This window comes from Microcaecilia unicolor, unplaced genomic scaffold (assembly GCF_901765095.1).
Source record: "Microcaecilia unicolor unplaced genomic scaffold, aMicUni1.1, whole genome shotgun sequence".
In the NCBI taxonomy this organism is placed as follows: Eukaryota; Metazoa; Chordata; class Amphibia; order Gymnophiona; family Siphonopidae; genus Microcaecilia; species Microcaecilia unicolor.
The window spans coordinates 46255-63075 of NW_021963315.1; the positions used below are offsets into that span (position 1 = coordinate 46255).

General features: G+C 40.2%; 1 protein-coding gene across 1 annotated transcript in view; it reads right to left on the reverse strand.

The window, feature by feature from the left end:
• Positions 1-16821, reverse strand: part of LOC115459181 (propionyl-CoA carboxylase alpha chain, mitochondrial-like) — a gene marked incomplete at its 3' end in the record, with an annotated part of 83385 nt that overhangs the window by 33255 nt on the left and 33309 nt on the right. The gene's annotated exons all lie outside the window — the stretch shown is intronic.

The window sequence follows — 16821 nt, forward strand, 5'->3', positions numbered from 1 at the left end:
TTTCAAACCACATTATAATCATGGAGAACAGAAAAGGTTCTATTTACAGATATATTTTTTAATTTCAAATTGAGTGACATCATTTGTAACTGGTCAGAACAGCATGTATATGCACTGATCATTTTGAAACAATACCTCAGGCTTGCCGCCATGTAACTGCATTATTGATTTATTTGTTGTATCTGTACCCCACATTTTCCCACCTATTTGCAGGCTCAATGTGGCTTACATAGTACCATCTGAGGCGCTTGCCTAGTCGGTTGATAACAGATACAAGGTTATATAGTGATCGTATAAGGTATAAGTAGAGGGTCAGAAGGGTTGAAGATTGCGTGTTGTCCAGTACGATTATAGTCTTGCTATGTTGCTGGGTGAAGAGGTTTACGCTGGGTCGTTAGGGTATGCCGTTTTGAAGAGGTTAGGTTTTAGTGATTTCCTGAAGTTCAGGTGGTCGTGGATTGTTTTCACAACTTTTGGGAGGCCATTCCATAGTTTTGCGCTTATGTATCAGAAACAGGATGCGTACGTTGTTTTGTATTTCAGTCCTTTGCAATTTGGGTAATGTAGGTTTAGGTAGGATCTTGATGATCTGTCTTTGTTTCTTATTGGTAGGTCTATAAGGTCTGTATCCTGGGACTACACCGTATATGATTTTGTGGACTAAGGTGTAGATTTTGAAGGTGATCCATTCTTTGATTGGGAGCCAATGCAACTTTTCTCGAAGGGGTTTGGCACTTTCATATCGTGTTTTGATGAATATCAGTCTGGCTGCTGTATTTTGGGCTGTCTGGAGTTTTTTTTTTTATGAGTTGTTCTTTGCAACCCGCGTAGATTCCATTGCAATAATCTGCGTGGCTTAGGACCACTGATTGTATTAGATATCGAAAGGTTGCTCTTGGGATGAAAGGTTTTAGTCGTTTGAGCTTCCACACTGAATAGAACATTTTCTTTGTTACAGAGTTTACTTGGCTCTCGAGAGTAAGGTTGCGGTCAAGTGTGACACCGAGTATTTTCAAATTGTCTGAAGTAGGGAGGGTATGTCCTGGAGTATTTATGGTTGTTGGTTTGTATTTGTTATGTTGGGAGAAGAGGATAAGGCAGTGTGTTTTTCAGTATTCAATTTCAGTTGGAATGTGTTTGCCCAAGAGTCCATGATATTCACCCATCATTGATTTTGTTGGTTATTTCTGTCAGATCATGTCTGAAGGGGATGTAGATTGTAACATCATCTGCGTAGATGAATAGGTTCAGGCCTCGCTTGGATAAGGACTGTGCTAGTGGGATCATCATCATGTTAAAGAGTATTGGTGATAGTGGTGATCCCTGGGGTACGCCGCAGACTGCTTTCCATGGTGGTGATATATTTGAATTTACTTGGTAGGTTCTGGTGGTTAGAAAACCTTTGAACCAGTTAAGTACATTTCCTTCAATCCCAAAGTGGCCTAGTAATCTTAGCAGTATGTTGTGGTTTACCATGTCGAATGCACTCGACATGTCGAACTGGAGGAGTATGCTTTTGCCTATGGGTATCTCCTGCTTGAATTTGGCCAGGAGGGTGACTAGGACAGTTTCGGTGCTATGGTAGGATCGGAATCCTGATTGTGAATTAGTCACCAAGCTCTCCATTAGTTTTACTACTAATGGGATAGACGCAAATGGGCGGTAGTTGGTGAGGTCGTTTGTGCTTTTCTTGGTGTCTTTTGGTATTGAGGTGAGTAGGATGTTGCTATGTTCTTTAGGGAAGAGACCTTGTTGTAATATGAAGTTTAGGTGGGATGTGAGGTTTGCTATGAAGCGATCAGGGGCAGACTTCAGTAGATGACTGGGACATATATCCAGTTTGCAGTGGGTCTTGGAGAACCTGTGGGTCCGCTTGTGTAATTGTTTCGGTGTTAAGGAGATTAAATGTTGTCCAAATCCGGTCAGCTGGATATCCATCGGAGGTTAGGTCCAGATCGTTGAAGAACATTTCTGTCAATGTTGTGGCGAGGAAGTGTGCTGCATAGTTTTATTATTTTTTCGTTAAAGTAGTTAGCTAGTTTATCTGCGTGTGGGATGTCTGTGCTGGTTGTGGTGATAGGGGTGGTGTCTAGTAGCTTGTTTGCGAGTTGGAATAATTTCTTCATATCTTTGTAATTCGGTCCTAATTAGATAAACTTCGGATCAATTCATTTTATTTAAATGACACATGCTAAAGAAACAATAAGATGAAGTTTGTGTCGGATTAGAATATTATTGTACTGCTATTTATTCCTTTGGGCTTTCACAACTTTCTTTTCAAATAAACTGTCTATTGGTGATCATATTCAGTTAATTACTTTTAAATTTAGGTGCCCTTTTACCAAATGGCGGTAAAAGGTAGCTTGTAGTGGCAATGGTGTGGGATTGCCTCCACACCAAGGCCACCTTTTACTGCTGTCGTTAAAAGTGTTTTTTTTTTCCACTGGAGGTAGTAAATGGCTGTGCAGTAATTAAAAGATTGTCGTGAGGCCACTTACTACTGGAGCCCTTAACACCTCCTATTTAGAAGGTGGTGAAGGCTCTGGAGATAACCCAGTGTTAACTGGACAGCACAAGGCGCTATCCAATTACTATCGGCCACACACCCCTTGCTAGAAAATGGAAGTGTATTTTCTAGCATCAAAAATAGCACACAGGAAAGCCAGTACTACTGCTGACTCCTGAGCAAGCCCGGAGGTAGGGGTGAATCACCACATGCAAAGCCAGCACAACCCCTACCACCCTTAGATAAAAGGGCCCCTTAATTTGCTTTTGGAAACAATTTGTAAAAGTAGTCTTGATAGTTCTGGGAAAATCTTAATAGTATTGTATGTTTGTAAAATCTAACGCTTTTGAACCATTTTTATTCAATACATTTTATAGGGGGAAAACAAGACTTTTGCAGTGTTGTTTTCTATACTACAATCAAATATTGAGAAGTACTATAGTTAATAAAAATGATTCATACTCCCTCACTTTTTATAATCATTTTTTCATTTTTAAATGCAGTCTCTTCTCACAACCATTTTTATTGTTGTCATATTTTTATTCTTGATTGGCATTACTACTGTCATTACACTGTCATTAAACTATGTACTTATATATGTTTATATTTATGTTTTAGACCCCTGATGCAGGCATTTTCACCTAAACCCAGCCATGTTGGGTCACTTCACAATAATATTATCCATGATGAATAACAGGTTGCTCTTACATCTATTCTCTTGACCACCTCTGTTTTTGTACTTGACTTGTGGTTCACCTATTACAGAGAGTTCTTTCTGAGGGCTTCTCTTCTTTTTTTTTTGGGGGGGGGGGGGGGGAGAGGGGGTTGTTTTTACAAAGGGGTTTCACCAGCTACAATTGATTCAGAATGCCACAGCAATACTGATAGAAGGCTATAAAGCAAAGATACTGGTTGTCTGTTTGAATGAGAACAATTTGGGTCTGAATTCAATCTCTGAAAGCTTTTACAGCATTGCAAATGGCCCTGAGCTCCAGGAGACTGATGTGGAACGGAACCTCCTGAGCAGACCACCAGTCCTAAAAGTGAAGCCCATCTATACGAGCTTCCCAACCCAGGTTGGATGAATCTGTTGTCAACACCTTCTGAGGCAGTGTATTTGGAAAGGAATTCCCAGAGTCAAATTGGACCAGATTGTCCACCAGTGAAGGATGTGGGACAGTTTTGGTGGCATGCAAATACATCCGTTAGGTTCCCTGTCGCCTGATAGCACTGGGAAGCTAAGGTCCACTGGGCCACTCTCAAGTGGAGCCTTGCCATGGGAGTGACATGCACGGTCAAGGCCATGTGGCCCATTAGTCTCAGCATTTGCCGAGCTGAAACCTGCTAGCTGCTTCAGACCTGCGAGGCAAGTAATAATAAGGTATCCACTCTCACTTCGAGAAGGAAGGCCCAAGCCTGCACCGTATCTAGCAGGGCTCCTATGTACTCCAATTAGCAAAATAGGAGCAGGTGGAACAGGATAATTGATGACAAACTCCAGTAGCTCTAACACCTGAATAGTCAGCCACATTGACTCCTTGGCTCCTTCCTGAGATGTGCTCTTGATCAGCCAATCATCCAGGTAGGGAAACACATACACTTCCAGTCTGTCTAGATAAGCTACAATATGGCCGATTATAGGGTTTCTGGCGCCCTCCTGTGGCTTATTAGTTGGAACCCCCTACCCATCCAGCATCTCCTCTCTCTTCTCCTCCCAACCAACACCCCCGCACCTTCTTTCTCCCTTCCCCTTGGCAGCAGATGCATTTTTGTTTGGGGGGAGATCCAAGCTCTGACCAGTTTCACCTTCAGTTCTCAAGTTCCCACACCAGTTTACATTTATTCAATATTTTGTAACTCACGTACATCCTAATTCTATAACAGAGTGCTACAGTTAGGTACCATTTGTGCACATATGTTACAGAATACTAACATTTACATGCATACAATGCACACATATATATGTGCTAAAACACTATTCTATAATTTACACATACAAGTCACTTACATAGTAACATAGTAGATGACGGCAGAAAAAGACCTGCACTGTCCATCCAGTCTGCCCAACAAGACAACTCATGTGTGCTACTTTTTGTGTATACCCTACTTTGATTTGTACCTATGCTCTTCAGGGCACAGACCGTATAAGTCTGCCCAGCACTATCCCCGCCTCCCAACCACCGGCTCTGTCCCAGACCGTATAAGTCTGCCCAGCACTATCCCCGCCTCCCACCACCGGCTCTGGCACAGACCGTACAAGTCTGCCCAGAACTATCCCCGCCTCCCACCACCGGCTCTGGCATAGACCGTATAAGTCTGCCCAGCACTATCCATGCCTCCTAACCTCCAGTCCCGCCTCCCACCACTGGCTCTGGCACAGACCGTATAAGTCTGCCCCGCACTATCTCCAAGGAGCATGTACGTAATGTTATATGCTAAAGTGCCACATTTAGCATGAACAGTTATGCTTGCTATAGACCTGGCATAACTGTTCATATCTACATTTAGCTGCATCAATGTTGACTTAGGCTAGTATTCTCTAATGGCATCTTGGTGCACAGATGCCATTATAGAATTGATGCTTAGCGTATAGTATTAATACACCAAAATTGTGGTGCCCAGCTATAGAATTGCCCCCATAGAGTATAATTATTCATTTACATGGAGCATTCCCAAATCAACCAACAAAATTTGCAGCAACAGGCACAGAGCAGAAGTACAATTACAAAACATTCTGCTCAAACTCTGGTGTCACATGAGTGAGAGCAACTCAAACTCCTCCACTACCAGACATTGAGAACACAAAACCTTGCAAACAGACACTCAAACTATACTAACCCTATGAAAGACGTCACTGCAAATATTCTAGAACATCAGAATACCTCCAATTGGGAAAAACACCCGAACACAGAATCTACATGTTAAAATAATCCTCCTCTGTGATTATAAAAGGAAAACACAAAACGTCACCGAGGGCCAGATACACAAAGCTTACCTTGCTATTAACATTTGCTTTAGACTGGTTCTAGCCACGAAGAGGTTTTCCGTGGCTCTAATGTGCAGTTAGCAGCCACCGAGAACCCCATGCAAATGTATTACAATGAGCTCATTAGTATTCTAATAAGCTCACTCATAATCTAATGTATATTCCACAGGATGCACAGCTCCAGAGCAGCCCATCCCCCAAAGGGATCCTATAATCAGTTAACTATGATTCGGATTATTTCCCAACGTGCATCACTTTGAATTTGTCCATATTAAATTTCATCTGCCATTTGGATGCCCAGTCTTCCAATTTTTTAAGGTCTTCCTGCAACTTTTCACAGTCCACATGTGTTTTAACAACCTTGAAACGTTTTATGCCATCTGCTTATATAATCACCTCACTTATCGTTCCAAGTTCCAGATCATTTATAAATATGTTAAATAGCACCGGTCACAGTACAGATCCCTGGAACACTCAACTATTCATCCTCCTCCATATGGCCATTTAACCCTACCCTCTGTTTTATGTCCAATAAATTCTTAATCCACAAAGAACATTGCCTCCTAAGCTTTCTGAAAATCTAGATACACTATGGGGCTCATTTTCAAAGCACTTAGTCTTCCAAAGTTCCATAGGTTTCTAGGGAACTTTGGAAGGATAAGTGCTTTGAAAATATGCATATATATCAACCAGCTCACCTTTATCCATGTTTATTCACACCTTCAAAGAAATGAAGCCAAATGGTTAGGCAGGACTTCCCTTGGTTGAATCCATGTGTTTATATGTGTGTCCATAATTTTATTCTTTATAACAGATGGTGACTTATCTAAATGGAAGGTATATAAAGACTGTAATCAGGCCCATAAGGTTAATCCGATTTAATTTTGTTAAGTGGTCAAGCAGTTTTAAGGGGGGAGGTTTTGTCTTTTGCAACTCATAAAAAGAAAAGTAGCGATAACGAATTGATGAGATTGGAAAAGGTCACTAGACAGCGCCAAATCTATAGTAAACAACCTAAACTACAAGGTTAAAAGTAGGCTCCTGGAATTGCAACAGGCCCTAAATGAACTGAAAAAAACAGTGTTCCCAAAAGTCAATTACCAGTTATATAAATTTGCTATTAAGAGTAGTAGATTATTAGCACGATTGGCTAAACAAAAACAAAGCCCCAAAAAAGTACTACTTTGAAAGGTGTCAATGGAATGGTGGATCACACTGACCATGGCATTCATAAGATTTTTATGAGGCACTGTACTTGGCACCAAGCACACCTCCTTTAGTTACTGAGATGTATTTTGTGAACTTATTTATCAAGGGTTTTTATAGAGGATATCAAGACGTTGAATGCCGAAATATCTCTGGAAGAGGTAGCCTGGGCTATCCAACAGAGCCCTTTAGGAAATGCTCCAGGGCCGGATGGTTTTAGAAGCGAATTCAATAAATTGAGAGATGATATTGTGGAGCCTGTGATGAATACTTTTAATGCTATCATCGAGCAGGATACACTGCAGATGTCCCTAGACAGAGCTCAAATAATAGTATTAGTGAAGCCTGGGAAGGAACAGATATTAGCAGAATCTGATAGACCACTATCATTAATTACGAAACAAAATTGCTGACTAAGATCTTGTCTAACAGACTATCAAGGGCATTACTTTCTATTATTGCAGAGCCCCAGGTGGGTTTTGTAAGAAGGAGATATACAGTTAAAAATGTACAACAAATTATAGCAACCTTGGAAATAGTGTGACAAAAACAAGTGCCTTTGATGTTAATTAGCTTTGATGCACAAAAAGCGTTTGACAAAATACTATGGGAATTTTTATATGGAATGTTAGATGCATATGGGATCAAAGGGTATTTTCAAGATGCTGTTCAGTTGGTTTATAATGCTCCTATGGCACAAACATGGGTCAATTGGGTTCTTTCAGACTTTTATCCTATAGGCCAAGGGACACGTCAAGGTTGCCCCCATTCTCCACTGTTGTTTGTATTGACATTGGATCATTTAATAAGGGAAATACAGCAGCACTCCCATATTCAGGGTTTTTGTGTGGGTAAGTCTAGTTTTAAGATTTTTTTTTCACAGCATTTGTTGATGATCATTTAGTTTGTATTACAGAACATAGGATTTCTTTTTCCAACACTTTTATAGATATTTTTTTTAGATAATATGGGGATATTTGGGGCCTTAAGTTGAATTTATCAGAGTCAAACTCTAGTTAATTTGGATTTATTACACTAACAATGGGGAAGAACATTTCTGTTAAAATAGGCTACAGGGTCTATTCGCTATCTAGGGATAATTTTGACTATAGATACTTGTTTATATTGATTAAATGTTGATGTTATTAGATAAGACTAGACAGGATTCCAAGTCTATTAAAGAATTTCCTGTCCTGCCCATAAAAAAGATGTCTGAGCGGTTTACATTCTAAACGAAAGAATAGAGAAAGTAGTGCTGACTACATTATCAGTGGAGAACCTGGGGTAGAACTACAATATGAGACGTCAGTGGGGGAAGGGGGCACTACAATAGGAGTATGCTGCTGTATGTTAGGTCTCCCATCCAACCTGTGCAAAAAGGAGGTCTACTACTACTACTATTTAGCATTTCTATAGCGCTACAAGGCGTACGCAGCGCTGCACAAACATAGAAGAAAGACAGTCCCTGCTCAAAGAGCTTACAATCTAATAGACAAAAAATAAATAAAGTAAGCAAATCAAATCAATTAATGTGAACGGGAAGGAAGAGAGGAGGGTAGGTGGAGGCGAGTGGTTACAAGTGGTTACGAGTCAAAAGCAATGTTAAAGAGGTGGGCTTTCAGTCTAGATTTAAAGGTGGCCAAGGATGGGGCAAGACGTAGGGGCTCAGGAAGTTTATTCCAGGCGTAGGGTGCAGCAAGACAGAAGGCGCGAAGTATGGAGTTGGCAGTAGTGGAGAAGGGAACAGATAAGAAGGATTTATCCATGGAGCGGAGTGCACGGGAAGGGGTGTAGGGAAGGACGAGTGTGGAGAGATACTGGGGAGCAGCAGAGTGAGTACATTTATAGGTTAGTAGAAGAAGTTTGAATAGGATGCGAAAACGGATAGGAAGCCAGTGAAGGGTCTTGAGGAGAGGAGTAGTATGAGTAAAGCGACCTTGGCGGAAGACGAGAAGGGTAGCAGAGTTTTGAACTGACTGGAGAGGGGAGAGGTGACTAAGTGGGAGGCCAGCAAGAAGCAGATTGCAGTAGTCTAAACGAGAGGTGACAAGGGTGTGGATGAGGGTTTTGGTAGAGTGCTCGGAAAGAAAGGGGCGGATTTTACGGATGTTGTAAAGAAACATCAGGTATAAGCACCTGAGAACAAAAATACTTTAGGACTGGCTTTGTATTTTTGAAGGGCAGTGGAGTCTATAGACAGAAATATTTGGGGTGGCACCAGGGGGACAACCTAGGTATGCGAGGGGCGGGCAAGTCAAAGTGACATTTTTGACCAAAACAAAAAAGTACAAAGGGTCTTTTTTGGTGTGCTTTGGATTCACTCTTTCACAGTTCTTCAAAGTGACATTTTTGCACATCATACCCCTCTCCCCCATAAGTACATGCCATACTGGGACAGACCGAAGGTCGATCAAGCCTAGCATCCTGTTTCCAAAAGTGGCCAATCCAGATTACAAGTACCTGGAAATATCCCAAAACAGTACAATACATTTTATGCTGCTTATGCTAGAAAAAAAGGCAGTGGATTTTCCACAAGTCAAATTTAATAATGGCTCATGGACTTTTCTTCTAGGAAGCTATCCAGAAGCTAAGCTAACTGCTTTTATTACATTCTCTGGCAATGAATTCCAGAGTTTAATTACACGTTGAGTGAAGAAATATTTTCTCTGATTTGTTTTAAGTTTACTACTTTGTAGCTTCATTGCGTGCCCCATAGTCCTAGTATTTTTGGAAAGAGTAAACAAGCAATTCACGTCTACCCGTCCCACTCCACTAATTATTTTATAGACCTCTATCATATCTCCCCTCAGCCATCCTTTCTCCAAGCTAAAGAGCCCTAGCTGCTTCAGCCTTTCCTAATAGGGAAGTCATCCCATCCTTTATCATTTTTGTTGCCGTTCTCTGTACCTTTTTTAATTCCACTATATCTTTTTTGAGATGCGGTGACCAGAATTGCACACAATATTCAAGGTGTTGTCATACCATGGAGCGATACAAAGGCTGTATAATGCCCTCATTTCAATTTTCCATTCCTTTTCTAATAATACCTAACATTCTATTTCTCTTCTTTGCCACCGCTGCCGCACACTAAGCAGAGGGGTTCAACATATGATCAACGATGATGCCTAAACCCCTTTCCTGGTCGGTGACTCCTAATGTGGAACTTGCATGATGTATCTATAATTCGGGTTCCTCTTTCCCACATGCATCACTTTGCACATGCTCACATTAAACATCATCTGCCATTTAGACACCCAGTCTCCCAGTCTTGTAAGATCCTCTTGTAATTTTTCACAATCCTCCCGTGATTTAATGACTTTGAATAACTTTGTGTCATCAGCATATTTAATTACCTCACTAGTTACTCCTATCTCTACATCATTTATAAATATGTAAAAAGCATCAGTCCCAGCATAGACCCCTGGGGAACCCCACTATCTACCCTTCTCCACTGAGAATAGTGCCCATTTAACCCTACTCTGTTTTCTATCTCACCAATCTATAATTTCCAGGATCATCTCTGGAATCTTTTTTAAAACTCGGTGTTACATTGGCCACCCGCTAATCTTCCAGTACCATACTTGATTTTAATTACATATTGATTTTAATTACATATTACTAATAGTTCTGTAAGTTCATTTTTCAATTCTATCAGTACTCTGGGATGAATACCATCCAGGCCAGGCAATTTGCGCCATTACATCCTCCAGGTTTATAGAGATTAGCATGATAATTGATAGCAACATTCAACAAATTCTTCTTTATGGGAGTGTTCTTTATTCTCTACAGTACTGGTCAGAATTTCAACATAAACTTTGAAGGTCCAGTTCTATATCACAAACTTCATATTCCCTAAAAATGGAGCTATCCTTCTTAAAATGTGTCACAAAAAATTTTCAAATATTGATTATCTCCTCATGAACAGCACCGGCTCCTTCCACTGTCAGACACTGTTTAAAAGCAGACAAGTTTTAGTTTGTGTGGTGACTCTATAGGATGCAGAGACCACAAGTCCTGAGCATTTTTATTTTCGATGAGAAGGGTCGCCTTTGGTAGCCCTTGCCCCAAGAGCCTGCTTTCAAATATGCCAGACATTTTGCAATATAACATCAAACCCTGCAAAAAGACACTGAAAACGTATACAGAAAAAAAAAAAAAAAAAACTTACCAAACCATAACAGCCCTGACCCACCTATGAAAACACATTGTTATAAATACTAGACTGGGCCCTAGAACACTAGTATACCTGCTAACAAGAAACTGTTACACATTCCTACACAGACACTATATTTTAGCAGAATCCTTCACCTCAGGCAGACATGCAGAACACGGACAGACCTTCACCTGATACAAAATAGGGGACCACAAAAATACATACAGACAAAACTAAAATATAAACCCCTAAATGTAAGCCAGACTCTATAAGCAGTGAAAATACTGATAAAATACAAGCCCATAATGCAGGATGTGTTCCCACCTCTTGTTGCCTTACGTGTCACCTACATGATAATACTTTTACTCATGCTTTCTGGTAAGATCCAAATATTTTGGATAAAAATTAATAGGCACATAAGTATTGCCACACTGGGACAGACCAAAGGTCCATCAAGCCCAGCATCCTGTTTCCAACAGTGGCCAATCCAGGTCAGAAATACCTGGCAAGATCCCAAAAACGTTCAATACATTTTATGCTGCTTATCCCAGAAATAAGTAATGGATTTTCCCCCAAGTCATTTTAATAACGGTCTGTGGACTTATCCTTTAGGAAGTCGTTCAAACCTTTTTAAAACCCCGCTAAGCTAACCACCTTTACCACATTCTCTGGCAATGAATTCCAGAGTTTAATTACATGTTGAGTGAAGAAATATTTTCTCCGATTCATTTTAAATTTACTACTTTGTAGCTTCATCGCATGCCCCTTAGTCCTAGTATTTTTGGAAAGACTAAACAAATGATTCATGTCTACCCGTTCCACTCCACTCATTATTTTATAAGATCTCTATCATATCTACCCTTAGCTGTCTTTTCTCCAAGCCGAACAGCCCTAGCTACTTCAACCTTTCCTCATAGGGAAGTCGTCCCATCCCCTTTATCATTTTCGTCACCCTTCTCTGTACCTTTTCTAATTCCACTATATCTATTTTGAGATGCGGCGACAAGAATTGAACACAATATTCGAGGTGCGGTCCTACCATGGACTGAAACAAAGGCATTATAATGTCCTCATTCCTTTGCTTTCTCTGCCGCCGCTGCAGCACACTGAGCAGAGAACTATTTAGGCAGAAGACTGGTCTTTAAATCCACAGGTATATTGTTTAATTATTTCTATATTATGGTGTCTTAGGTAAATAGATTAAGTTATTCCTCAGCAAAGCATACATTATGGGAATAAAAATGTATTCTAATTTATTGAGTGCAAGATACTCCACCTTTTTTTTGGCACCGGAGGAATAAATTACATATGTTAATGTTATGGGAATCCCAAGATACTTGCAAATCCCCTAAGAAACAGAAAATATTTTTGCTTATTTGGAATAGTTATCTTTACTCATTATCACCCAGAGCACATAGTTTGTTTCTGAATGGATTTCAAAATAGGGCATAGCTGAATGGTACAAAGGGGCTTTTCTGTATATTAGCAGGTATGGGGGTGGGGGGAGTGGGAAGGGGTAGGGTTTATCATTTGTTGAGTTTGATATGGAATGATGATGGGGGTTATAAGTAAACAGATCTTCGATCATCCAGTATTTATTTTTGTCTTTATATTGTATATATGTCAAAGTGTTCTGTGGGCTGGGTTTGTGGGGAAGGGAGGTGGCTTAGGGAAAAGCTTCTTTGACATAATATTTTATGCAGTTTCAGTTGGTATTATTGCAGTTTAATATAATAAAAAGAATTTAAATAAAAACAGTACCATTCACATATTCCAGAATAAACTATGCATAAAACTGGGATCTAGAAGAAAATCAATTACACAGGTAGATCTTATTTTCTTTCATAAGAGTACATCTCATCTCTCATTCAAAACTAGCACTTCTAAACACTATAGCTGTATATGTATTCACATACTAGAGGCAATTACAGTTTAAGCAGTGCTCATCAAATTATCCCATCAGGGATCACTTTCTCTAAGAATGAAAACGAGTTTAATATCCATGAAAGCTCAGTCTTAAATCAATCATGGATTCCTCCTGGATAGAGGCTTCCAACTGTGCCAAATTCTGGGGAAGGCTTTCTAATAGAAGCCACCATTTACCACAGGCTGAACATGCCAACAAAGTCATTCCACTTTAGAACCTCATATAAAAACCAATATAGGGTTCTTGAGGAAATAGGTGCTTTTTACTGCTAAGCTACCTCATCAGAGCAATTATTTCACCTTTAAAAGGAACTTTTTTTCCGAAGCTTAAAGTATTACTGACACTGCCTAAACCTTACATTGTTGTAGTTTTGATAACAATACATCCTTCAGTTTCTTACATAACAGATTCAAAAATGAAAGATAAGCATAAATGGGGTTATGCATTAAAGTTTAATGCAAATAAAGGTCTTTTTGGGCATACTAAAAATAATGTTCTGTACATTAACACCACAATATGTATGCTTAAGATGAACCCTCAATATAGAATGAGTATACACTAAAATTAATATGTATTTACATATAAATGAGGGATTAAACACAAATAAGACTAATATGTGTATGGTAAATTGTATGGTATGCTCTCCTCACATACTATTTATTTTGAGCTTGTTAAAGCTAAAAATATAACACCTGCATTGAACCAATTTTTAGTGAGCCCTGTGTTTGGAAATCTCATATGCTAGCTGGCCCAAAGTGGGTGATTGTTTATTTATTTATTTGTTGCATTTGTATCCGACATTTTCCCACCTATTTGCAGGCTCAATGTGGCTTACATTATGCTGTAGTGGCGATCGCCCATTTCCGGAATGAGAAATACAAAGTGGTATTACTTTAAAGTTCATAAGTGACAGAGTACATTAAGCAGTCAAGTATAGAGAGTTCATTACGGCATGAGAAATAAAGTGGTATTGCATTAAAGTTCGTTAGTGACAGAGTAAATGAAGCAGTCGAGTATAAAGAGTTCGGTTTTGTCCAGTTCTGGCATAGGTTTTGTTGTCTGGTATTTAGGATGGATCATTGTGGTATGCCTTTTTGAACAGGTTGTTTTTTTTAGTGATTTTCGGAAGTTTGTTAGGTCGTGCATTGTTTTTATGACGTTTGGCAGTGCATTCCATAGTTGTGTGCTTATGTAGGAGAAGCTGGATGCATATGTTGATTTATATTTTAGTCCTTTCCTGAATCTCCACTACCCCAGCTGCAATGTGCATGCTGACCTTTTTGTGTTCCTGGTTGGTAGGTCTAGGAGGTCTGACATGTAGACCGGGGCCTCGCCATGAATGATTTTATGAACCAGGGTGCAAATTTTGAACGCAATATGTTCTTTGAGTGGGAGCCAGTGTAGTTTTTCTCTTAGGGATTTGGCGCTTTTGTATTTCGTTTTTCCAAATATGAGTCTGGCTGCTGTGTTTTGGGCAGTTTGGAATTTCTTAATGATTTGTTCTTTACATCTGTCATAGATTGCATTGCAGTGATCTAGGTGGCTTAGCACCATTGATTGTACCAGGCTGCAGAATACGTCTCTTGGGAAGAAAGGTTTTACTCTTTTGAGTTTCCACATTGCATGGAACATTTTCTTTGTTGTATTTTTTGAATGGCTTTCTAGTGTGAGACTTTGATCAATTTTAACTCCGAGAATTTTCAAGCTATCTGAAACAGGAAGGGTATAACCTGGGGTGTTTATAGTAGTGGGTTTGTTCATATTATATTGTGATAAGAGGATGAGACATTGTCTTTTTTCTGCGTTGAGCTTTAGTTGGAATGCATCCGCCCATAAATTCATTATTTGGAGGCTGTGTTTGATTTGTGATTTCTGTTAGATCTTGTTTGAATGGGACGTATATTGTGACATCATCTGCGTAGATGTAAGGATTGAGGCCTTGGTTGGATAGTTATTTGGCTAGGGGTGTCATCATTAGGTTGAAAAGGGTTGGTGAGAGCAGTGATCCTTGGGGTACTCCGCATTCTGGTTTCCATGGTGATGATGTATTTGAATTTGATATCACTTGGTATGTTCTTGCGGTTAGAAATCCATTGATTCATTTAAGTACGCTTCCTCCAATCTCAAAGTATTCTAGGATGTTCAATAGTATTTTCTGGTTGACCATGTCGAACGTGCTGGACATATTGAATTGTAGAAGTACATTATTGCCAGTTACAATTGTTTGTTTGAATTTAGTTAGAAGAGTGATTAGTACTGTTTCGGTACTGTGGTTGGATCAAAATCCTGATTGTGATTCATGTAGTATTGAGAATTTGTTTAAGAGGAATGGATGCTTCCGGACGGTAGTTGGTTATGTCATTTGCTTTTTTGAGTCTTTGGGTATTGGGGTGAGTAGTACATTTCCTTTATCTTTAGGGAAGAGTCCATGTTGTAACATGTAGGGTTACGCAGCGCTGTACAATTTCACATGGAAGGACAGTCCCTGCTCAAGGAGCTTACAATCTAAAAAACAGGTGTACAATCTAAAGACAAGTATACAATCTAAAAGACAGGTGTAAATCTAGAGACAAGTGTACAATCTAAAAGACAAGTGTAGAGTCGAACTGATAGGGCATACTATATTTCTCGAAAGGTTAGGTGCCGAAAGCAGCATTGAAGAGGTGAGTTTTAAGCAGAGATTTGAAGATGGGTAGGGAGGGGGCTTGGCGTAGGGGTTGAGGAAGATTGTTCCAGGCATAGGGTGAGGCAAGGCAGAATGAGCGGAGCCTGGAGTTGGCCGTGGTGGAGAAGGGTACAGAAAGGAGGGATTTGTCCTGTGAGCGGAGGTTACGGGTGGGAACATAGGGGGAGATGAGGGTAGAGAGGTAGTGAGGAGCCGCAGACCGGGTGCATTTGTAGGTAAGGAGGAGAAGCTTGAATTGTATGTGGTAACTGATCGGAAGCCAGTGAAGTGACTTGAGGAGAGGGGTGATATGAGTATGTCGGTTCTGGCGGAATATAAGGCGTGCGGCAGCGTTCTGAACGGATTGAAGGGGGGATAGATGGCTAAGTGGGAGGCCGGTGAGGAGTAAGTTGCAGTAGTCAAGTCCTTTCAGTGCAAGAAGACATGAGAAGAGAGATACTGGATCCAGGCCTGCATGTCAGGTCATTTGTGCTGGAGGGGTGAAAAGTTACATGTGCCATTTCATGTTTGCCTGTTGCTTTACCATTTATATTCCTTTTGACTTGTCTTTGACTGCAGAAGAGCCTGAGACTGTCAAAGTACATTGCAGTGATTCCTAAACCTGCTCCTGGAGGCATCCCAGCCAGTCAGGGTTTTAGGATATCCACAATGATTCTTCCTCCACTGCATGCAAATCTCTCTCACGAATATTCATAGTGGATATCCTGAAAACCTGACTGGGGTTGGGAACCCCTGGTCCATTGGTTTGACTTTATCTTATTGACATTTACAGTCAGTGAGATATGACAGATTGGTATGCATGGCTAATGGGAATATAGAACAATAAATGCATCACTCATCTTTGCCGGAGAATGCATAAAACAGGAATATAAATAGCAAGTGGTGGAAAGGAAGAGGAAGACAAAGAAGGAAAAGAGGAGGTGCTGAAAGAAAGAAAAAGAGGGGGGCAGGATCCAAGATGGTGGCTGCATGCTGAGCTGTGGCAGCAGTGTCTCTTTCCAATTCCCTTATAACAGTGAAGTGTAAGGGCCACCAGCCGAAGCAGTCTGCTAGGCCAGTAGCGACACTTGTTCCAGGATACATTGAACACCACTTAAATAAATTCCCAAAGGAGAGACAACGAAACTTCAAAATCCAAAAGTAGTCAATCCTGAAAAAACTGTGTCGGGTGCCTTAGACAAAATAACTCCAATGTCTCTTAAATTGCTTTTATTTAAACTCTTAATTTACTTTGGTGAGAAAATTTTTTTTTAATTAAATTTTTTTTTTAAATATTTAAGGGCGTGAAAGAGAGTTCAGTGTAGGCTGTACCCACAGCTGAGCGTGTCTTTCAGTGAGTCTAACTGCCAAAAGCGGA